Source organism: Anneissia japonica, unplaced genomic scaffold, assembly GCF_011630105.1.
Source record: "Anneissia japonica isolate Jap-2015-1 unplaced genomic scaffold, ASM1163010v1 scaffold1231_len1163931_cov198, whole genome shotgun sequence".
Lineage (NCBI taxonomy): Eukaryota > Metazoa > Echinodermata > Crinoidea > Comatulida > Comatulidae > Anneissia > Anneissia japonica.
The window spans coordinates 138,617-163,109 of record NW_022728604.1 but is presented as its reverse complement, the minus strand read 5'-3'; the positions used below and the strand labels follow the sequence as shown (position 1 = coordinate 163,109).

At 31.6% G+C, this 24,493-nt stretch overlaps 1 protein-coding gene across 2 annotated transcripts in view; it reads left to right on the top strand.

Moving 5' to 3' along the window:
- Window positions 1–1,736: 1,736 nt before the first annotated feature.
- The window catches only part of LOC117114401 (serine/threonine-protein kinase NIM1-like), a 39,680-nt gene continuing 16,923 nt past the window's right edge, over window positions 1,737–24,493 (top strand). For both annotated transcript variants that reach the window (XM_033258063.1, XM_033258064.1), the window contains exon 1: window positions 1,737–1,900. The gene's annotated coding sequence lies outside the window, so the exon portion shown is untranslated. The remainder of the gene's footprint in view (window positions 1,901–24,493) is intronic.

The following is a 24,493-nucleotide window of genomic DNA, read 5'->3' as shown; positions in this document are numbered from 1 at the left end:
AGCATCTAGGCCTAGGCCTATGCTTAGGGCCTAGGCTAGGCCAGGTCTGTAGGAATTAGCAGTCAGATAGATATCACGTCACAGCGGTCGATCAGTTGTGGCTGGCCTAGACCTAGACTAGATATAGAGGGGCCTATCCCCAGCAGGGGCCGAAAAATACAGGGATATTATAAATGAATGTGAATAATAATTAAACTTACTGTGTGATGCAGAAACACAATCTGTAGAATCTCAGAGCTAGGCCTAATCCCCAGTGTTCTCAACCAAAACTTTGAGCCAATCCCAAAATCCTGTCATACCTGTCAATAGATGGCGCTAGGCTAGTTTACAGCTCCTCATCATCAGGAGGCTTTGCCCTTTGTTTTAGTTCCACTGATCTCTCCTCTCTGGTTTTCCATTTCTTTAAATCAGACATGACACGGCGCCTGACAATTACATAGGCCTACCGATACCAGGGAGACGTAAACAATCGTTTACATCTCCCTGCCGATATATAATGAATAAGGCAACCTAAGCAAATAATATTTTACTATAACTCAGAATCACTTGTATCTCCTACAATACAATAATGCATTATTTTCCAATGAAAAATACCAAAAAATCATGAAAATCATGTTTCAGATTAACTTTCTCATTTGAAATGACATATAATTATCAACTTGAACATAAGATAAGATAATATTAATTAGTGTTTACCCACAATTTTACAGCTAAAAATGATAGACACTTTCAGTCACTGGAAGTGTTTTTATTATTTTTATCATTATCGAGTATAAAATTCGTGGTACTAAACATATGTTATATTCAATACATCTTTCAAATTTTTTTTTGTCATTTTCAGGGGACAGTACATCTTTAAAAATCTAGGAAAATTGATTAAGAAAATACAATTTAACAAGTTAAATTTTGTTAGTGTTTATTAGGTATCTATTTCAGTCTTACTCAAGTCAGGTACTTTGACAGACTTGATTTGAAAAGAAAAACATTTTAATTATTAATAATAACTTATAGAACTTAAAAATTAAATATTTGAATTTGCTTAGTTGTAGTTAAGTAAGATTATTACCCTTCAGTTGAGAACTAGAAAACAATTTGCTTAGTTGTATTTAAGTAAAGAAAACTAGAAAACAAATAATGGCCATATAGATAAAACCTATAAACAATTTGCGGATACCCTTTTAATATTGTCTTTCATCTAGAAAATCAGAAAATTAAGTGTTTTGTTTGTCTTATCATTGAAATATCAACTACCCTTACTTTATAGATAAAAAAGTTTATCATGTCAGTTACCAGGAAGAGTTTTAAATTTGTTTAATTGTTAATTAATAGAATTACGTTCGTTTATCTGTATGTTATGCCTGTCCTAGATTTCCCTTGTCGTCGGAATTAGAACGAATTATTATTATTTTTTTTTTTTGCTGCACCTTTTCGCAGTCTTTTTTATTACTTTTAGGTCAATGCGCATTATGTAGATCATCGTCCATTAATTTCTGCGTTATCATCGACCATTATTTTCATAACATTCTGACACCATGACATTTCATTGATTTCAATTCTCACTGGCGATTGCACTTATCGTGAATCCCGTTTGTTGACACACATGGGATCGTATTATACATCTTTTGTTTATTATAATCGTATCCTCGGCAACCATTTCACAAAACCTGAGCAACGAGACTGGTGGCGTTGCTGTAGTCATGGGAATGACCTTTAGTTTTGATGACCTCTATTTATTATGAACTGAGTCGGCAGCAGTAGTCATCGGGTAACACTGTGCGATGGAAAGGGGAAGTAGAGCCTAGCCTAGGCCTAGCATCAGGAGCGAGTAACGTCGGATCATAGATGATGTAGTATACAGTTCAGTGGTTGTTAGTATACCTGGAATTATTTATGAACAATGGTTAGTATAATTGAGTGCACTTTCAGCATTTAAATTGTTTGCTGATCCTGTTGTATTTTGTACTTTTTAGCGGTAAGACGGTAGACCCCAGGGCCAGGTGAAGACGGAGGCCCTGCCGCTCTTCTATCTCTCTGAAACTTCCCTCTCTCTGGCTCTAGGCTACCTCTATTTAGGCCTATATTATAAGGCTAGGCCCTACACGATGAATCTCACCAGAAATTTCGCCGAGTGATTGCCTAGGTGACTACCCGATGATTATAGGCTTAGCCTTAGCCAAATTTAACAGTATAATTATAATAATAATAATAATAATAATAATAATAATAATAATAATAATATAATAATAATAATCATAATAATAATAATATTATTATTGTCTTATTTATATATCTTGACTTATAATTATATACAGTAGGTCTATAATATTATATCTTATTGGTATTGGTCACTTATTTATGCAGGACACTTCTCTTCATAGTGTTTTCATTATTTAATAATTTAATTAATGTGTAGCCTTAATTAATGGTATGTTTTATCTTCTTGTGAAGGTTTTGATGAATGAATTTGAGTTTGAATAATAATAATAATAATAATAATAATAATAATAATAATTTAATTATAAATAACAATGGAGCGGACAAGGAGTGATAATGATGACACAATTAATGTTGAAATATTGAATCCGACACAATGGCATGCATTTTTCAGTACATAGATTATGTATTATACTATCTTATCTGAGATTAATTAGTGGATCTTTCGGTTTTTAGTTTAAATCTAAAACTAGCTTAGCCCTGCTTTGAACTTAAGCTTATGCCGCCTAGTCTCTCGAGAATTATCAGAAAATAATCTCATCATTAACAATAGGCCTACTTAAAAAATATTCATAGAATCAGGAGGTTGTGTGATTTTGATATACAGTATGTTGGATAATATTTTGTATCAACGATTCTCTTTTGCGTCTTAATTAGTATGAAAAACTAAACTCTGTCACTTTGTTCGCATGTTGTCCTGTTGCCAAGTTTAGACATGGGCTGCAAAAGTCCCCGCTAAAGTTATTTTTCATGCAGGTAAATTTGATTGTGTTACTCCTTTACAGTTTTACATTTGCTTCTGGTTAAAGGGCAAACAGTACAGTAAAGGCCTGTCTAGACTATCAAATTTTATTGGCAGAAACATGTGACATGCCTAAATATGGTCATGATGACATCACATCATGACCATATATAGGCACATCATGACCATATATAGGCACATCATGACTATATATATATATGGGCATACAACAGTTTTTTTCAAATAAAATTTGATAGTGTGGACAGAGCTTTATAGCCTTGTTTACATGGCTTGTTTATCTGTTGATGTAGGTGTTAAGTGTCCTTGTGGACGGAGTTAGGAACTCCGCATAACAGATCAGTAACTGCAATGACCTACTCACTTACCTCTGCATCGCAGCGGTGTCAACATAGATCATCGGCGTGATTTTCATGCAAATTCACTGTTGTTTGACCTGTGTGAGTCATTGCTGGACGTCACTGTTGATAAACAGCGTGAATACCATTGTTATTATTTGGAAAATTATGTTTTTATCAATTACATACATTTTAAAACTTTTTTGAAAAAGGGTTTGAAAACAAGCAGCAATGTGTGCATTTTTTTCAGGTTAGTTTTAATTAGTTTAATCTGCCATAGATGGCACTCATTTAAATAAACCCAGATTTACTATTTTTTATATTATTTTATAATCAACAATCCAACAGAAACATTACTCACATGTACAGGCATTGGGAATAAATTTAAGAAAAAAATCTATTTTGATTTATATTGCAAAGGCAAGCGCTTTGTAACTGCGAGAAAAAGGCACTATATATATGACCATTATTATTATAAAGTTATTAATTACAACAACAAAAAAACAATTTTAAATGCATTATTTTTCAAATGAATTATTACACTTGAAAAAAAGTTCACTCTAGTTTTATGTGCAGTGAGCCTAAGATCTGGAATCATACTGTTCAAGAAACTAGGCCTAGTGCATCAATTCAAAAGGCTCTGAAAGATCATTTTTTTGCAAAACATGTTTATCTATTTGGATTTTGAAACTTTGTAAGCAACATCATTCCAGTATGTTGTTATCCTGATGAAATAATGCAATATAAATGCCTGACTATTTTATACAAAGTAGGTAATTCAAATTTTGAATTTTATTGTTGCAGTATAGCCTAACACAGACATTGATGTTGTACAAAACACTGCCAAAAAATAGCACCAATAACTCAATGTCTTTTCTAATGTATTTTTATTGGCTTCAGTTTTAATGCAAGCAGTGAAAAAATTGAGGGTGAAAGTCAATGCATAAAATCAGAATTCCAATTGTAAAATTATTCTAGTATTTCACTGAATATAGGTCCCATCTTTTTTTTAAAGTATTTATTAATTTAACTTGATAAATAACTAATAATTTAAGTAACTATAATATAATTGTAAATTATTTTAGTAGTTTAATACTAATATAATTACTGAACTAAAAAAAATTATTTATTTACGTTTAAAATTTGAAAATGCTTTAAAAATGTCAGTCTATAATGCTAGGAATCTGCTCCTCATCAATATTGTTCCACAAGTCAGCACCACGATATGCTCAGCCTTTATAGAAATTTGCCACTATAAATACTGCAATTAAGCCAAAAAAAAAAAAAACACACAAAAAAATGATGTTGCTCAAGCCCGACCAACGCAAAACCATTTAAATTCAAAGGTTGGTGCTCTTTTTCTTTTTTACAAAAGTAGGCCAATATTTCTTTACCAAACAGAAGGCCAATAAGCTTGCGTGATGGTTCAAAAGACTGGTCTAAAGTCAGGCTTCGGAGGGAACAAATTTTTGATATGTTGTACAACTGATTTTTTACAGTAAGACACAAAAAGAATTTTTGACGAAAAACTCTGGAACAGTTAATGAGATACAGCTTTTTGAATATATGAAAACTGAGGAAAAAGGAGTTTAACCACCCTTTTCCCACGTTTTTTCACCAGTTTTTAAATATTAAAAAAATCTGTATCTCATTAACCGTTCCCAGCCGTTCATCAAATATGCTTTTTGCGTCTTCAGTTGTCGAACATACAGTATACAATTTTTTTCCCTCCAGACCCTGACTTAAAGCTTTAATATGTGGATTTTAGTCCTATTGTTACCATTGTATTGTATTGTACAGAATAAACCTGAACAGCCATTATTGTCAAAAATCTGTGTTCCTTGGCAACAAAACATTTTCTTATTTTTGCCTTTTATTGTACTGTAACTTGCTCTTGAAGCGTCAATTGTACCCGGTATCCACTGAAAAGGTAGCAGAAAATAATAGAATAGTATAATGTTTCTTTATTCTGGATGCAATACTTAGTTTAATCTACTTGATGGCACTAGCCTTAGCATGCTACGTACAGTAGCACTCACAAACTGTGGTATAGTCTTAAAATAATTTTTAAAAATTAAAACAAAAATGTAAAATTATTAACTTACTGTAATTAAACTTAAATTGTAAGTACCGGTATCCACTACAAAGAACAATAGCAGGAAATGATTATTAATAATTAGCATACAGATAACTTTTTTTTATTCTGGATGTAGTATATTTAGTTTATTCTACTTTATGGCACTACCCATAGAATGCATGGTAGCATTCACAAAAGAATTAAAACAAAAAAGTGAAATAATGTTATACTTTTGTTGTAACTAAAACAACAATACTTACCTACTAACTCCTTTCAAAATATACCCATTATTTGTTTTCATACTGTACATCGACAACCATAATTAGCTAGTTTTACCTGGAACAAACATCAGTAAATTCTATGACGACAAATAATTTTTATTTTCGGCAAAATTTTTTTGAAAATCCCTATCTAAACTCATCGTTAGTTTACCATCTGTCACTATTTTTAATGCTAGCTGCTAGATTTTAATAATTTCTCTTCAACATCCAACGCATATACCGCCTTCGATTTTCACTTCAGTTTTATGATATTGACGTAAATGTTTGATTTATTACAGTATTATTATTATTATGATTATTATTTTATTATTAGAATTTTAATGGAGACTCGGATCCATCAGTGATAAACCTCTTTTCAAGAACTACAAATTCCTTCTCTCAACATTTTCAAACACTGTCTCAAAACACATTTTTTTCAAATTTTTAATTCTGTTTTACAGTACTATCTAAACAGCGCATTTGATTTTATTTATGCGCTATAGCAAATTTATATATTACGTAACAAATATTCTCAAAAAAATTTGCTTTTCAGAGGAGATATCATAACATTGATGACACATCAATGTACTATTGACTTTAATCATGTTTCCAATGTATTATCCAATTATCAGGTGTTCACAAAACCAGTCAATATTTAGGTTGAATTTGCCCCAGTAACTATTGATTTTGTATCAAGGAAATTCAAGTAATCTATAATAAATACTTTTAAGCAATTTCCTCTGCCCATGTTTAACTCTCTAAGACTTGATCAATGTTGAAACTACACTAGTTTAATAGAATGCATTTCTTATAAATGTAACACTTATTTTTGGTTTTTTTTTTTTTTTTTTGGTGTTTGTTTTTTTTTTTTGTCACTTTTTTTATAAATCTATTTTTAATTTTGAAAAACAATAATAATAATAAATAAATAAATAATAATAATAATAATAATAATAATAATAATAATAATACTGTCAATTTGTATAGCGCCATATCCGCGAAAATGCGCTTATGACGCTGTCAAAAGAGAAAGCAAGAAGAAAAGAGAATTATTTGAAGTGGATGTTAAATAAATGTGTTTCATGACAGGATTTAAAAAGTGAATGGGATCTCGTAGACCAGTAGTTATGAATGCACAGTACCTGCAGCATACTGGTAAAGTGTAAAAAATACAATAATCATTATTATATCATTTAAATTATGTAGTAATAGGTAATAGTGTCTGCTTTCCACTGTTCATTACATAGTAAAGTGTAGCATTAAGCCTGCTGTGTAATTGTGTATCCTGCTGCCTGCCTTCTCATGTTAACCTTAATCATATGCACTACCATATGACAATACATCTTGTTTGTACTGCATACTCTGTTAATATAATTGTGCAAATTATCTGCTAACCATGGCCAAGGAAAACCTTTATTTAATATTAATGTGGTACATAGTACTTCCAAGATTGAAGTGTTCTACCAAGAGCGATACTGTACTGTATCTTTTGTAAATTGATTGTTATAATTTACGTAATGTGTATGTTAAGCCATGCTACAGACCTGATGCCACTCAGCTGTAATTTTTCATCAGGCAAATAATGTATTCATAATTGGTTGTAGATAGTAGGTACTTAGCTTTGTTGCACTTTATCTAATATGATATGGCAAAATCACCACCAACACTGCCCTCCTCCTTTCGATGTCTGGCCAACTTATCTCTACTATAATTATAGCTGGATTGCTCATTGGCCAGTCATTATACAGAAGAAAGTGAAGCTACCAACGCCATGTTGGGAAACCCAAGTGACACGTTTCTTTTGGCATTTTTATTGTTAAAAATAATGATTCTTGCAATACTTTTAATAATAAATTTTAGTTTAACGTAAGGAATTTTTTCAATTCATCCAACTACTCGACGCACCTGTTTATGTAGTTTACAAAAGCGCGAGCGAAGTCGTGTTGTTATAGTGACATAATCACTAAGAGCGCAACAGCACAAACAAGCTCGTTTAATAATTAGAGGATGTGAAAAAAAACATTTCATAAAAAAATTAAAATTTTTATTAATGTATTGTAAGAATCGTTATTTTTAACTCAAATTTAAACAAATGGCAACAAAAACTTTACCAGACCAGTACGCAACTTTAGTATAATTTGCAAATGTGTCCGGTGGCTTCACTAAAACAAGCCAATGAGCAATCTAGCTATTATAGTAGAGAAAAAATGAAGTAATTTATAAATAGTTAAATTTTATTAGGCCTAATTTTGTCTTTTTTCTCTAGGGTCCTACTTTTGTTTTGCACAGTTGACGATTGTCAACTACTCTGATAGTCAATTTTTTTTTAGTTTCTAGAACACTTATTTGTTTGCATAGAATTGTTGTGGTTGTTAGAGAGGGTGCTCTTCTTCCAACCCTATCCTTAAGTCTAGTCAAGGGCAATTATACACTTCGTTTAAATTTAATTGTTTGTCTTTTTGTTTATTTTTCTTGCATTACTTGCTAGGTAATCTTAAGATTATGGTGCTTATGGTACTTTTAATCAGCTTTGAAATAGATTCTTTGTTGTTCCATTTCTTAAAATTTCTACCATCTCAACATTAAGAGTGGTATCTCCTTTTCCTTTCGTGTTTGTGGTTTGTTTTTTGGCCGCCATCTGACATCATTACTAGAACGGCTTGTTTGCTTTTTTTATTCTTTATTTATTTTTGAAATTCTATCTTTTTTCCAATCCGACTTAAGTCTGTATACTGTCAGCGCCTTGAGGCAATTTTATTGTGGAAGGCGCTCTACAAATATCCTACCATTACCATTACCATCAAATATTTTCATTTAAGTATAAAATATCTGAAAACTGTTTTTTCCCCCTTTATATTGATAACGTTATGTAATTTCCACAAATTTGCATACTAGCAGAATTACAGGACAAGAGATTCTATATTCTTTTTTTTTTTGTAGTGAAAAAAAAAATGCACATAGAGTTTGTTGGCTAATTGGCTAATTAATTTGATTTAATACTTCCTGTATTAACATAATTTTTCCAAACCTTGCTCACACTGTATTACTCGATGTCATACTTCTATGCTAGCAGCAGACAGGACAACAGGCAAAACTCACTAATGTTCATATAATTATTTACTAATTGGTAGGCCTAATATCTGCATCTCACCATTATAGCATGAAAAAAACTAATGAGGTACATTATTTTTTTTCCCTTGCTATCAAACTTTATGTGACAGAATTTTGTGTGAATAATTGCACATATATTCACCGTTTTCATGAAGAGACACAAACTTCAATTTCGACGAAAACAACGTTTTGAGAAAAACGCATTTGAAGTAGACTACTTCACAAATCTGTAAATTTTACTATCAAGATAACGGAATTTTGAATATTTTTTACATATGTTTAAAGATAAAGCATCCAAATCCAAATGTGTAATTTATTTTTCATTTCTTAACTTTAATCAACCTGTTAATTAGCATGAACAGTTTGTGTCTGTTCGTGAAAACGATCAGAATAAACACAGCATATGTTGTTTACACGTAGAGTGAAGTTTGTGTCTCTTCGTGAAAAATGGTACGTGCTGTACGCGCCCCCGTTGTTAAGACACAAACTTGCACAAACTGTATTTTAGCTATGTGTTAACCATTGTAGTCAAGGGTGAAAACAGGCCTACAATCTCGGCTTATCCTGCTTTAATCATTGTGTTTTTACGAATAATTCCACATTTGATGCACATGTATAGACCTATCCCAAGTTATACTGCAAAAAGGGTACTGGTATGCCTAGATAAGCTGGGGAAATCTAATTTTTACATCTAGCCCTAGCCAAGCTAGGCCTTACCTAGCGATCACAACGATTGCAACGCCGCACGCACGTCTTTTAATAACCCAATGAAAGTTTGTCTCTGTTCGTGAAAACGAAAAATCAATTTTTCTCGGTTTGTGCGCAACTGCTTATTAGCTTAATTAGCTTATTAGTGTAATACCACTATTAAAAATTATAGTTATTATAATAATAAAGTTTGATGTACATAATCAAAGAAAGAAAAAATTGAAAAAATATGATTTTTTAAGTTTGTGTCATTTAGTGAAATGGTGACGATATATGGGCATGATAATGTCATATCAATATCAGTGTTTATGCTGCCATTAGCCAAATAGCCAAATCCTAATAAAAGCTGAATTTTGCTAAATATTTTCATTCAAAATTAACCAAAAAGCTAATGGAATTGAAGTTATTATTGCTTATATTCTTTTGTTTTGGCTAATCAAATTTCTGTTTGGCTAATTATTTTCATACCAAATTAGCCAAATTGCAAAATATTATTTATGGCCAAATTAAACCCTGAATATCATACACATATATGGGCAAATCTCAAAATTCGCTAACATAAAATTTGATAGATTATTGAGCTTTAGAATCTATTCATGTCTGCTTACTTGTGATCTACCTAGGTAATTAATAACAATAATAATAATAATGGTTGACTTATAGAACGCATATTATGGAAACCTCTATGCGCTTAACATAAACATGAAAAAACAAGAAAGTAATACTAATCCCACATGTTAAACTACTCATGGTTTGACCGTTAACTCCGAGGAATTTATCCGCCCTTTGTTTTAAAGCTATTTTTTTTTTTTTTTTTGCTGCTGAGGTTGCCAGTTAGTCTACAGTAGCTTGAGTGGATGCATTTTAACTTCATACCCAGGACATCTTAACTACAGCTAAAATTAATCTTAACTACTTAAAACAACTAACTTAAATTATGGTAACAATCTAAAATATTTAATTAATTATTACTTAATAAGATTCAACTTCAATTTAAATTTTGTTGAAATTGTAATAATTAAAAATTATACACAAATAAAATTATTTTCTATTTAGAGTTGATGCTGAATGTTTAAACTAAGTTGTAAAGCCTAAGATTAAAATTATTCTGAGGAGATACAGTAGTCACTGTATATTGCTGTAGAATAGATTCATTGTTGATGTTCGTTCCTTGTAGTTGGATTCATCGACACGCAAAGTTTCTGTCATTTATGATCATTTATTTCACACTCGTGTTGTGAAGTCAAATCTAGATATTTTATAGGATGTTTATTTTACGAACGTTTACGATAATTTAGCGCTTGATGAGTTCTTAAGCTAATGTAATCCCCTCTAAATACGCTAAGATAGGCTGAGGAAGTTTGTTGGATGAGAAAGGTGGTGATAAATTTAGTAAGGTGCTTTTCTTGCATTGTAATGACAGCTAGATTTGTCTCTTGCTGATGGCAACCTTCAACAACAACAACAATCTGAAGTAATGGTCAAAATATACTAAAAAACAAAACAAAATTATTAATTATTACTTTGAATGTAATTCACAAATAAAAATCTTGTAATTAGCTTGATTTAATATTTTGACTGCTTACTGTTCAGTGTGGATTTTAAAGTTCGACCTTTAATCATTTTTATATTATGCTGACAAAAAAAATTGATCGCTAGATTTTTTGTCGTCTCTAATCGTGTGACTCACAATTGTTGTTAATCGCCAACTGGTTACCACAGATCAGATGTCAGTTTAGTTAGTTGCAATGGTAACATAAGCGTAGTTTTAAAAAAATACACATATTATTTTGTAGATGTGTTTTTCTCTGCAAGATAGTGAAAGTCACATATCCAGGGCAGGGAATTGTGAATATCAGAAAATAATTAAGCTCTCCTTATCTTTCAATTGTGCCCCCATCATTATAAATGTATTTTCTCAAAAGAAAGTTTAATGGATTCACAGGCAATAATCACAGTGTCTAGGGATGGTCAGCATCACTCAGCAACGGTCAATATATTACATAGCAACAGTCAATAATGATAATCAATCAAAAACAAAATAATTGGTTGGCAATGAGGAGTTGTATATTTTTTGGGTAAAGTAGACCTAATTTAACTAATGTAATTAGCGCTCTTGCCTTGTACTTCTGCTGAATACTGCTTGAACAACAGTCATTTGATATGCCATTGAGAAATTAGACTGTACTCTTGAAACCTTGCGTTGTCTGAATGGATCAGAACGAGGGAAGATTCGTCTCTGCTATATTTTTTAATGCATTTCAATCAGACCTTAGGCCATCATGTACTTCATCCCATCCAATAAATTATTCACAATTCTGAGTTTTCCCAAAATTGATTATTGACCGTTTGTATGATTTTTAACCTCTTCAGTGTAATACCTTGAGACCTCAAAACCTTGAATACAATTTCTAATTTTCAAATGAATCTAAAATTTTATTAAAATTATTAACAGTATAAATGAGTGTATTTAAGATTGAGTTTAGTTAATGATTTTATATTGTAATTCGTTTATTATTCAATTTTTGCCTGTTTGTTTTATTTTCAGTTTTGTTAATTTACAATGTCTTCACGGCCTTGTTAAAAACACTATTCTACTTTTAATTGAGTATTTCCCATTCTATAAGTACATTTGTTTTTCAAGGTCATAATAATAATAGATAAATCAGTTGTATATATTTTGTATGGAAAAGAACTCCAAGGTATAACTAGATTACACAAATCAATGGTGATGTTGGTAGTCTATGAGTGGATACTTACCTGGATAAACCGACTTATTGCCTATTCTTTCTCACACAAGAAACACCCCTCGAAAAAGAATGAGGAAGTTGCATGGTTGCCGGGCCGCTTGTGCTTGGCGCCAGGAGTCGACTGTTCTATTATTTTTCGAGGGGTGTTTCTCGTGTGAGAAAGAATAGGCAATTAGTCGGTTTATCCAGGTAAGTATTCATGAAGTAGACAATGTTACTTTATTATAGGCTGGCAGGTTTGGCTTGGATCCTGACTGAATGTGATTGATTTTGATAATGATTTATAGAGATGTTGTGAGGATAATAAGGTTAGGTATGATGACTAAATGATGAATTGACAAACATTATTGGAGTTCCTAGAATCATAGTGATTATGATGGTCATGGTGATAATGGTTATAGGGAAAAACAATACTAAGAAAATTATGTTGCATTAGCACGTCATAAGAATAATGTAACTCTCATTTACAGTTGCAACATAGTCGAATGCCGGCTAAAAAAAACCAGATGTACTGTATAACACTGTAAGATTAGAACCCCTCCTTTGGGATACTCCTACTAAGGGGACACTTTTTGCCAAGAAATGATGAAAAGTATATCTTTTAACACTACAGCCAACCCCTATTCTGGGGCACCCCTAATAAGGGGACACATTTGGTCCCAAAAGTGTCCCCTTAAGTCTTCTTCCTTGAACCTAGGTCATACAAAGTTATGTCGTCATTCTCCTAGTCTTATATTTTTTCATCCTTAAAATTATATTTAGCCTGTCCATTCTGTAAGGTAGACAGTTTTCTGGAGGTCTGCCTTTTTTTTGTTTTTTTTTCTGTGCTCATCCTGCATGTGACACATCCAAACCAATAATTTACTGTACACCTCTTTATAACATCTAATGATGTTGAATTCTTCTAATTTGGGAAAAAATTGCCAGAACCTGTCTCTTTATTGTGATCTCTGATATGATAGCATATTGTGGCCAAAGGCCAAATTGCTTGCCATTTACAATAATATACCAATTATTGAAGAGCCCTATTTCTGTGTTGATTTCTTCTGATATTGAAAAAAGACAGTGATTACCACTTTAGTCTAATGTCTGATACGATAACATATCGTGGCCAAAGGCCAAATTGCGTGAAATTAATTCAAATACGTAAAAAATACCTAGATAACAATTTAACAGCCTATATGCCTATCGCTACTGTAATGGACTTGTAACAGACCTTGGTAGCATTTTATTTCAAATGCCATTGGCTTCCATTGATTGTTAGTGTCCAACTTTCCGAGCCATAGTAAAAATTGACATTTCTGTAGCTCTTTGAAGTAGTTCGATTTTGAATTTCATAGTTTCCATAATTGTGTTGAGGTCAGTTACCTAAGTAATAATATTTAATTAATGAACTTAGGTGGTTACAAGATTACCTTGGTCAATAATTTGCCATTCAATCTTTATTCAAACTAGCTGTGTATCAAGTATTAACAGTAGTCATGTAAATAATCACTGATTCTGCAGTACAGCTTTTAATTACTGTATTTAATTTATTTTGGTGTAATATTTCAAATGCATCCCATGTGGTAAAAATCTAAAAAACAATAATCAATAAACTGAAACCATTCTTACAATTTTTATACATTTTTTAATTGATTGACTAGAATAGTGATGAATTTAAGAATATTTTTTATAAAAAAAAAACTGAAAACCATTAATAATAGAATTACAATTATTTGTATTAAAATATCTGCAAGACATTGAAAGTAGAACTGTTTTGATTAGTGTCTCATTAAAATTTGATGACTTTTTTATCCTTCTGAGCAATTTAGTGATTTTTAATTTCCTTTTTGAGTGTTTTTTTCCCTAGATTTTCCAACATACAGTGTTTTGAGGATTGATTTACGTGTCTGTTAATATACATTAAGCTGTAGAAAAGAAATGCGTGACCAGCATTTATTGCCAATAATCAGTGTTTTATTTGTCTCCTAATTTGAATTGTTCCAATTGTGTGTAATCTTGTTTATTTAATGAAGGCAATTAATTTGGTAGTTCATTTGAGGCAGGTAAATTCTTTAGCCATCTCAATTCAATCTTTACGAGATGTTACAGCACAAACACCGTGCCATAAGATGCAACCTTTCTAACAAATTCCTGTCGAAGTCTTCTGACCAAAACAACTCCACTCCACTCATAATGCAACTAGATATGTGGAGCCTCTTAAATGTATGTTTTGTCTTGTGTAATTTATATTGTTAATGGTGTTTATGCTGTTGAATGAAATGAAATAATAATAAATAATGTATTATGAAGAATCCTTATTATTATAGGTTTTACTACAGTACAGTAATTGGAAATATTCATGAAATATACACCCAACTTAATACTTGTCACATTTTGGAACATTAACGTTCTGAACGAAGTGCATTGACATTGATGTTAGGCCAAATATTAAAAAAGATATATTATGCTTCTCGTCCCTCCAGTATTTTGTGCCACTATGTTTTTTTTTTACTTTCACATCACCAAACAAATAATCCTGCAGAAAATCAAACATACTGATAGCTATTGAGTAATCTGTTAAATCCTGTAGAAATTCAAACATCCTGATAACTATTGAGTATTATTGGTCAAATCTTGCAGAAATTTAAACATCCTGATAACTATTGAGTATTATTGGTCAAATCCTGCAGAAATTCAAAAATCCTGATAACTATTGGGCACTATTGGTAAAATCCTGCAAAAATTCAAACATCCTACAGTAATAACTATTAAGTATTGCTGGTCAAATCCTACAGAAATTCAGACATCCTGATCCGTGATTGTGTCTATTGAAGGACTGGCGACCTATAAGTGGAAGCTTATTATGCAGGTTAATGTCACAAGTGATCACTAGTTCTAGAATCAGTATAAAATATGAGGATGATGTACTGTGACAAATGACATTTCACATTTGTCTCGAAGATTATTTGAAACACATAATGTCACAGTGATACTAGAATAGTGACTTTACTAGAACTAGTGAATATTTTCAATGAGTTATAACACAATATAATATTATAATTTGAATTAATAATTAAATGGAATATTTACAGAATATCAATTAAAATTTACAGAATATCAATTAAAATTTCTATCATGAATAAAATTGAATAAATGAATAATATGAATTAATAAATAAATAAGTGAATATTAAACAAGATAATGAATGATCTCTGAGTAGAGTATGTTTATTTGACTTAGCTAGCGTTAGTAGTAGACAGTGCTTGTTCTTCTCATGTAAGATAAGCTAATGTTATGACAACCTACTTTAGTTTACTCTCATACAGTATCCTTTCAATGTTATTGATTCAATATTGTAGTTTATCTCATTTTTTTGTACAGTACTTAGGATAGCAACAGTTTTAAACATTTTTATAGATTCTCAATATCTTATCGAATTGAATTACATTGACATTTATTAGGTATTCCAACACAAAATGTGACAGAAATGGTTGCACAAAGTAAAAGAAAAATGACATAAAAAAAAACAAAAAAAAAAAACAGTAAAGACCTAAAAATAAACCAGAGTGAATGAAGAACCAGGATGGTCATAAAGCTAAACATAAAAACAAGCATTGAACAAAGTAATTATCAAACTAATTACTATAACAAATGTAGAAATTTCCAATACTACTCAATCAATGTAATATTAATTGATATTTACCATTTTAATGATGTGTGTGGTATTGGCTGGCACTCAAGGAAGATTTAAATAATTTGCGCAGTTCACATTGGAATGCTCAGGGAAATCAGCCTGGATATTCTTTATTCAGTTAAATTTACTGGTCAGCTTGGGCAGGTATCTCAAATTGGAAAAAGTAATTTCCAGGAGATCTTATTAAACAAGCTTTCTTAGCAGGTCTAATTTTGTTTTGATGCTTATGATGATACAAATTCACCCTGACTTCCATAAGAGATGATAATAAAGGGGCACAGTTAGTAGAAGCATACAGATTTAATGAAATTCTTCTCCAGTTGTGGTGGGGGGTGGGGGGGGGAGTGGCGCAGCGCTCCGATTACCAGGAGACTCCCACAATTTCAAAGGAACTTGGGCCCCTGGCTTGAGTAATATGACCAAGGTCAATGTTGATTTATTATTTTTTCGTCAAACTAACCAATACATTTATTTAACAGTAATAAAAAGAAAAATATATAAATGTAAATATAAAGAAAAGAACCAGTTTAGTTTGGATCAAGACAAGGTCAAACTGACCAGTACATTTATTTATTCTGTTCAATAATTAAAGAAAGAAAAATATATAAACAAATATAAAGAAAAGAACTAATTTTATTTCGATCAAGGGAAGGTTAAACTGACTAGAACATTTATTTATTTTATTTATTCTGTTCAAAAAAATAAAAAAAGAAAAATATATAAACATAAATATAACAATGACAATAAAATATGATTGAGATTGAAATTGATAGAGATATAGAAAAAAAAACAATTTAATCTGAATCAAGGCAAGGTCAAACTGACCAGTATATTTATTTATTTTTGTTATTTATTTTTTCTTTAAAGTGATAGATGCAGCGGTTTGTTTTTTTGTTTTTGTTTTTAATCGGAACAATAGGATATTACATTTTTTATTGATGGGGGAGGGACTGTTTTTATTTAGCAAGAATATTGGGATATATATTTTATAAAAACTGGTAATTTCATTGTTTTTTAAAAGAAAATGTATTTCCAGTCATAAAATTGCATTGTTTTCTTTATGTTGTTGAAATAAATGTTGCGGCAAAAAAAATTTTTTTTTTATTCCTTCATCAATATTTCCCAAATTTTTGGCACAGATGGGAGTGGTAATCTAACATTTTTTTTCTATGTGCCCTAATACTTTTTTTTTTTAAAGTTGGTAACAGCTATATGTGCCATCAAATGACCAAAATTTGCAATAATGTACTGTGGTAATTTCTTTATAATTAGTTTGTGTCTGAAATTGATGTGGTTTTCGTGTTTATAGATGTAGTGTGCATTCCTGTTGCTATGGCAGTTGTATTCAAGCTGGTATGTTGATTGCAATAATCTCACAATCAACAAATACCAAGGTTGAGTCAATTCCAACCTGGAGACAGAATTATCACCAGCAAGATGCTTGGAGACTTGTATATACTAGCATGGGTGTATCTAGGGGGTGTGCATGACCCCTAAAATAATACTTGTTCTCCTCATTTCAAGACTCCTAGATATATGACACTGTTTGTAGTAGTAGGTTGATGGTGATAATTCTGGTCACAGTTGTGGTACATGGTGAGCGGTAGTGGTTTTGGTGGTTGTATGTATAGTTTGATGTAGTACTTACATACTGTATCTAAAAACTCTTCTACCTTCCTACCAAATTATCAATTTATCTGCATTCCAATAGTACTATAGTGCTATAGTAATTTTAATATGTTTCTTTTAATGAGTGTGATTTGTTTTACTTCAGCTTTCTTTTGTGTGAACGAATGGTAAAGTTAGTTTTTTCTAGATAAGGAGGGAGGGGTAAAGTTCAGTATTGACTTGCTAGACATGAAAGAGTGAGCTTTAGTATTTTGTTTTTAAAGCTTAGCAAGTTAAAGAAAGTAAGATATTTGAAGTGAGGAATAAATTTAGTATTGGAAGGAGGAAGGTAAGTAGGTAACGGTTGAACTTGAAGCTCTGGGCTGGCTCGAGTTTATCTCTCCTTCTGAAAACGTTTAGGCCAGACTGAAATGCTGTAGCCTAGGAGGTAATTCAACTCCTCTCTCACAAGTCTGTTTTACCTTCCTAACATATATGCCGGGACCCATTACTCCTGCATAGGGAGAGACAAACGTAGGTAGTTCATCTTGACTATGACACAAGCAACTTGCACAGGGATGGTTTGGAGCCCCGACCTCAAGGTTGAGAGGTCGAGCTACAACCGTGTACAATAATATAGTAAAATTGATACCTAGTAATAGTAAAGAATTTTGTTCTTTTTTAATTCAAAATTCATGCCATATCAAAATTGCAATTTCAGATTGTTTGAATAATTTTGAATTTCCAGTGATACATTATTCTGGCACGTGTTTACATAATATGAAATGTCATCCATGCTTGTTTGTTCTGTTGTGTTTGTCATTTGTTAATGAATTCCTGTTGCCAATTCTCTATCCTGATGATTGTTCTGGTCTCGCACATACAGAGGCCAATGTCTTTATACAGTAAATATTTAATTTTGTCTTTCAAGCTCTCCTTTAGTTTCTGCATGTTGATTGTTACTGTTTTAAAAGCAAGAAATTAGTTTTTACACTGTATGAAGTGCAGATTGGGACTTAATCAACAGTTGAGAAAACAGGAACAATAATATGTGTTCAACAGTATTTGTTAAAAGAAACTAGCGGCTCATCATTTATTTTAAATAGCATTGTAGAGCAAACTTGACTCCAAGGAACTCATCTGCTCTTTGTTCAGCTGTTATATTGCTCCTAGGTGACATCCACCCCATCCCAGCCAGTGGCCACCTAGAACAACAATAGTTAGTGAGGCTGCCAGTCATACTGTGATGCCGACGACCTGACCGGATGTAGTTTAGTGTCATACGCAGGTCATTGCCGTTGTTTCTAATTTTTAAACATAGGGGAATTACATAAAATTAAAACTGATTACACTAATACAAAATTAGGCAGCAACTGAACTAAAAAAAATTGTAGTTTAGAATTTTATGGTTTGAGAGATTTGCGTTAGTAATCACTAGAGTAATTAATGTCCATGTTTATTTTTCTGATTATGTTAGAAAAACAAAGTACTTCAGTAAGTCAATAAGAGCTATATCTACTAAGGGCTTTTTTTCAGTGGGACTGCCTTTGAATTAAGCTAGAACATCATTATACACCATTATACTGATGGAGACAACTATAGTACTTTTAACAATAGCTTCTTCTACTGATTGTTTATTTAAGCGTGTTATCACAGTATAGGCCTTGCCAACCAGCTTAGTGCTTTTACTGTTGATTTTAGTCAACAGAAAAACACTCCATTACCCTTATTAATTGTATTATGTAATGTCACTGTTGTAATTTCAATAACTAAACAAGACGGTGAACAACCTTTATTCATTTATTTATTCTTTCTTTCATGTGCTTTAAAATACAGTTAGTATTATTTTCCATATTGATTTTGAAAGTATAATAAAATATGAAGTAAATAAAAAGTAAATGTGAACAATTATTCTAGAAAATCTACGGAAAAACTATATTAATTTATTTTATTATTAGGGTAAATACAGGGGCCCAAGTCTGCCGCAAGTAGCGGAAGTATCCCGGAAATCTGTATGCCTCCCGCATTCTCGCATACAAACAAGAATCCCCCGTAATATAACCCATCTCCTACAAATTAATTAAATATGTGGCAAAGACAAGCCAAACCAGTCACTCGTCACAAATCGTGTTTCAGAGAAAATGGCCAAAATATGCTGGAATGTCAAATTTTTAAAAATCTATTTTATTGCACTAAACTAATCTTCACATATCTATACATCATTGCATGCTGTTATTTTCCCCATTTTCAATGTTAAAACAACACTTTTTAAGGATTTGAAGATAGTTTCTGCATGAGAAATGCCTGAAATCATAAACTTTGAAGGCTGATTTCTCATATATTGTTCTTTAAACAGCTATATGTTTAAACGCTTGTAACTTCATAAGGAAATGTCCGATTTGAATGATTTTTTTACCATTTTATAGCTATTATTTTACTCTCTAACACTGTATTAATAACTCAAAATCGATTTTTTGCGACGAGTGACTGGTTTGGCTTGTCTTTGCCACATATGCTTGTTTTTACTACCCCTTTATTATAAATGTGTCACAGAAGTCAGTGCTAATAACACCAAGAGTAGGTAAATAAAATTAGATGTGCTGAAATCTTGTTTAAATAGATCTCCTGGAAATGACTTCTTCCAACTTACTCAGGACCTCTGGTAAATGTTACCAACCTTTGTCATTTATTTACCGGGGTCCCAAGTCTACCGGAACTCGCGAGAGTCTCCCGGAAATCGGGATGGCCTCCTGCACTCCCGCAAGCAAGCAAGAATCTCCCGGAAATCAACCCATCTCCGCAAATTCATAATTTTGCACGTTTTCACTGCTTTATTATCAATTTTCTCACGGAAGTCAGTGCCGATGTGTATCCCTATGTGCAGGAAAATAAAATTAAATGTGTTAAAAAAGCTCATTAACCAGATCAGTGGCGGACTCCCATCCCACCCCCCTCCAGATCTCCCAGAAATGACTTTTCCAACTTGGGACCCCTGTAATTCATTCTTTCTTTGTAGAGTACTTTCAACTATAAATAATACTAGTTTCCAAAGTGGTTCAGAAAATACAACAAAGTGTATAGTATGTATTAAATAAGCATAAGAAGTACAACTTAAATATAAAATATTGAATACATACATTAAGATTAATATATATTTACAATACAAATAATCTACAGAAACTAGGGCAGGATCAGCTTTGTTGTAATGGCTCTATTACAGGAATTACAACTTAAAAAGTACAACTTTAAAAAAAAGTATATTTACATTACAAATAATTTGTAGGAAGTAGGTCAAGATGAGTATTCTTATGTGGACTCATTGAAGGAATTGTATCCTTCCATATCATCTTCCTCTCTAAACTAGTGAGAGCTTTATTATTTTGTACTTACTAGTACACCTGGAAGCATCTGCCTACTCACACAGAGCAGTGTGATATCCCTAGCATTAAATGATCATCAATCGTCAATAAGAACCGAAGTATAACCTGTAAACCAAGAAGTGCGCTACATATCATTTTCTATCACTGTAATTAGTTCAACAAAAACATGGCCGCATTGCTGGTTAGGGCATGACTCTTGATGAATTGGGAGGTTCATTATTTTGACAAGTTAAAATAATGTTTTAGAGATTTTTAGTGGGGTTTTGTGACCGCTAAGTTTTGTTTGCGTACATTACAGTTGATTGTGAAAAAAAAGCATGGATTTCCTATTCTGTCATTGTACGAATAATTTATTCTCATTTAAAGACTGATAAAATCTGGGAAATCCACTGTGTATACTATAAAGGACGTTATTTATTTGAACAGATGCATAGAAGGGACATTTGTAAAACAACATGCTTTTTGTCTAATCCTCTGTAACATAAATTCTACAATATTTCACTTTAGGTGACATTTTATATCTTAAAGTTTAATAGTGAACTGTGAAACCCTAAAGTTCGATCATCTAAGAAGATCGAAAAATGAAAACTATCATAATTTTCTTTTGGGTAGAGCAACAAGTCACAAAAAAAGAGTATATTTTGTACTCTGGTAAATGATGAAAAAAGTTATGACCCTGAATACAAAGTAATTATAGTATTTCCTCTGTTTTTTTAAGTTTGTTTGTAGTTCAACTGAGTCATTACTTTAGTTATATCATTATCGTTGATATACTTGTGATCCACAGACCGTCAAACTCATCTCCATTCTCTTTAGATATCTCTGTCATTCAATGATTCAGCTTTTACTTCCATTATAATCAAGACCATCTTTATCTCAGAAAATGAGAAAGCTAAATTCTTATCCACACTGCTAATTATTCTCATCATTACCTCATCATCACTTCCCACTACATATTTAGAGATTTTTCCGTTTTCCGATACAGTAGTTTCTGATGTGGCTTCATAGTTTCTTTGATCGGAGACTTGCCACAGATCTTTATTGTAATGTCCCTTCTACAGAGGCGAGATGGTAAAGAACAATTACGGTACTAGACTTTTTGACAAAACCAAATGTTATTTATTGATATATATCTTATATATGGATAACACATTTTCGATTGTATGAGACAAATGTTTTTATAGCCCATCGTAAAAGTCAACCTATAAATAAATATTATATATAAGTGGAAACTATAAAAGACATTATAAGTCAATTGTGACGTCATCACTGCAACGTTATTTGCCTATTACCCACCGTCCACTAATTTTTCAATTAGTGGACGCTTGGCTTGAATTTTTTTAGGTTCGTGTGCAAAAAAAAATTCCTCATTTTTTTGTCATCACCGCAAAGACATCGCGGACCGCGATAAAAATTGAATTGTAATTGAAAATTACTTTTGTAAAACAAGCTTAATTAGAACCCAAAGAAAGTTACTCAAATTTAATATTAAGAATTTAACAATTAAGGAATTCATTGAATCAATGGACCCTCAAACACAACAAACTGAACGTTTAATATGAATATTCTAGACCTATTTTAAAGACTCAAGGAACAAATTTAGATGTACTGTAGGCCTCGGCCAGGCAGGAGGCCGCCCAGGCCTCCTCTTACTAGGCCTAATACTAGGCCGTAGCCTAGCCTAGTTATGAAATCATTGCATGATTTTACCTGTCTGCATGCACCGACCAAAAAGGACGTCAGTGACTGTATTCTCTCTCGAATACTGAAATGTTTATTTCTTTGACGAAAGTCTATCAAAATAGCATTACAAACAAGTTCTTTCTATCACAATACAAATTACAAATAGTTATTCATCGTATCCGCACTGCACTGCTGATGTGTAGTTAAACGCGTACTGCAGGAGCAAAAATAAGAATACACACAGCTAAATGTAAATACGCATGCGTATACTGATCATATCACTATAGCAACAGTTGGTTATAAAAAACTAAAATTAAAAGACGGCGATTGACTTAGCCATTAGTAGAGCATGCATCGTACACTAAATGGAAAATTATTATACTTAGGTTAGATTTAATGCATTCAAAAATTTCCTTCGGGCATTGCAGGCCCTCAGGAAATTTTTTCAAGCATTAAATCTAACCTTCGTATAATAATTTTCCTATAGTGTACTATGCAGAGCTCTACTAATTGCTTATTATTTATTTACGCAGATATGCATAGTGCAGACATTTTTGAAACAACAGAGCTTTTGTTTGATCCTCCGAACCATAAATTGTATGGTATTTCACTTTAAGTGACATTTTATACCTTAAAGTTATGCTCCGGAGGAAAACATTTTTTGGTATGTAAAAAAAAAAAAAAAAGCATATTTGACGAAAAACTCATGAACGGTTAATGAAATATGGATTTTTGAATATTTAAAAACTGGGGAAAAAAATGGTTGTTACACCCCTTTTTTATTCAAAAATCGATATCTTAACTGTTCTCAAGTTTTTGTCAAACATGCTTTTTATGTCTTACAAAAATCAGTACAAAATATATTTTTTTTAAATTTCCTCTGGAGCCTGGCTTTAAACTGTCTTGTGTAATATTTGTCGTAATCCAAAGTCAGAACAGCATGAATTTGCTCATTAAAAAATTTTAAAAAATCACTTTTGATAAAGTCACACAGATCAAAAGCAATTTAATATTTACAATGACCGACATTTAACTACAATTATCTTTAAATTGATTACCACAAGCCAGCATAAGTTTTCAGCTTGTGCCTATGGGCAGCATATGTGGCAAAGACAAGCCAAACCAGTCACTCGTCGCAAAAATCAATTTTGAGTTATTAATACAGTGTTAGAGAGTAAAATAATAGCTATTAAATGGTAAAAAAAGTCATTTAAATCGGACATTTCCTTATGAAGTTACCAGTGTTTAACCACACAGCTGTTTAAAGAACAATATATGAGAAATTAACTGTCAAAATTTATGATTTCAGGCATTTCTCATGCAGAAACTATCTTTAAATCCTTAAAAAGTATTGTTTTAACATTGAAAATGGGGAAAATAATAGAATGATGTGTAGATATATAAAGGTTAGTTTAATGCAATAGAATAGATTTTTTTAAATTTGACATTTCAGCATGTTTTGGCCATTTTCTCTGAAACACGATTTGCGACGAGTGACTGGTTTGGCTTGTCTTTGCCACATATTAAGCTAAATTTGTAATTAATAGGTATTCAGAAATAATTCACTTGATATTTAGTTTTTTTGCAAAATTTAACCTAAGTAAACATTATTGAAGATAAGTGTTTTATAGTAATTTAGTACAAGGTATTTTTTTTTCTTTTACAACATGTAACTTCTATTTAACATAAGTAGTTATTTTTATTATAATTTACAGTGTTTTTTTAATATATATTTCAATAAACATCTCAATTTTTTATTTAATTTTTTTTCCAGTAATGGCTTATAAAATAAAAAATAGCTAGTATAAATATTCTTATAATTGAGAAATGATGACATCATCGGCCACAACGATTTATTTACAGACCGGTACAGTACGGTGTGCTAAAAACAAGAAACATATCCAAACAGATGACTTGCATTCTTA